This window comes from Podarcis erhardii (assembly GCF_964252035.2).
Source record: "Podarcis erhardii genome assembly, chromosome: 2".
NCBI classification, from domain to species: domain Eukaryota; kingdom Metazoa; phylum Chordata; class Lepidosauria; order Squamata; family Lacertidae; genus Podarcis; species Podarcis erhardii.
In genome coordinates, this window is record NC_138498.1 from 46,333,402 (window position 1) to 46,334,807 (window position 1,406).

Consider the following 1,406-nt stretch of genomic DNA (forward strand, 5'->3'; position numbering starts at 1 on the left):
GGACTACAATTCCCATCATCCCTGACCACTGGTCTTGTTAGCTAGGAATGGTGGGAGTTATAGTCCCAAAACATCTGGAGGGCCGAGTTTGCCTGCTGTATACTCTTTCACCCTCTTTCTTTGGTGATTGATTTCTTCTTTGGAGCAATGTGTAAGCGGCAACCCTGATAACATGAGTAATTATGTTTACATAATGAGCCCAAAGTGCACAAGCATGATCTGTACCAGGCTAGGGAACCAGCAGCCCTCAAGATGTTGCTTTTCTCAAACTCTCATCAGCCCCAGGCAGCATGGCTGATGGTCAGTGATGATAGGAGCTGTAGTTCAACAACATCTCGGCCACAGATTCCCTAGCCTTGATCTATGCATGACAACAGAGGTGGAGAACCTCCAATCCACAGGCCTAATTTAGCCCAGCATGGATCCCAATTTGGCCCACAAGGCCATTTCCCCCAAACCATTCCCAACTGCCACACATTGTGACTTCACATGTGACATTAGCTGTGGGGTAGGTAGAGATGCAGCTAGCTCTGTGACCAAGTTCCCCTGTAGAAAGCAGGATTGAAGTCATCTGGGTTAGAGGACCATGCGCCCAATCCCCTCTCCACAATACTGTTCCTCATCCCTTATCAGAACATTTAATCAAAGGACACCCAGTAACCATCATAGCTGAACAGGGACTTGAACCCAGATTTCCTCAGTGGATGCTTTCCATTCCACCCACTACATCATCCAGGCTCTCATAAGCAATGTGTGTGTTTGTCTACACAATATGGATCCTGTTTGGGAGAAGCCAAATTACTAGAGCATAGTAACATTAGAAGCCATTGATGAGATTGCTCAGAATTTGCACCTAAACCTGCAGTGCTGCATTTTAAATTTTTTAGATGTCATGCATGCTGTTTTCTAAAACCTTGTTCTTCATTTAAAAGCAAAGACATGTTTCATGAAGGATTATCCAAAGTCTTCCCCTGCCCTTTCATAACTCCTTATTGTGTAAGGACATCCTCAATCATAGTTGAATGGAACCAAAACAATAGCCAAGCAGCTTGCTGGGCATAGATTTAGACAAAACAACTTTGCCAAAATCTACTGGGAATCTACTCTAGAGAGGGAAACCACCATCCTTCCAGTTCTTGCCAGCACAATTCTGCTGGCACTCATGTTGGCTCTGATTTGAACTCTTTGCACAGGCCTATTGCCATTTGCCTTGAAGTACTTGAAAACAATTGGAACAGATGGGAAGGGAGTAAGATCTTCTCCTGACTGCTGCTCAGCCCTGCAATTCCATGCAACCAGGATTGGGACAGTTTCAAAAACAGAGAAGACATAAACGGCACAGGGGCAGATGCTGTACATAGTGTTGAATAATACAACAATTGCCTCCATTCACAGCTCCTTCACGT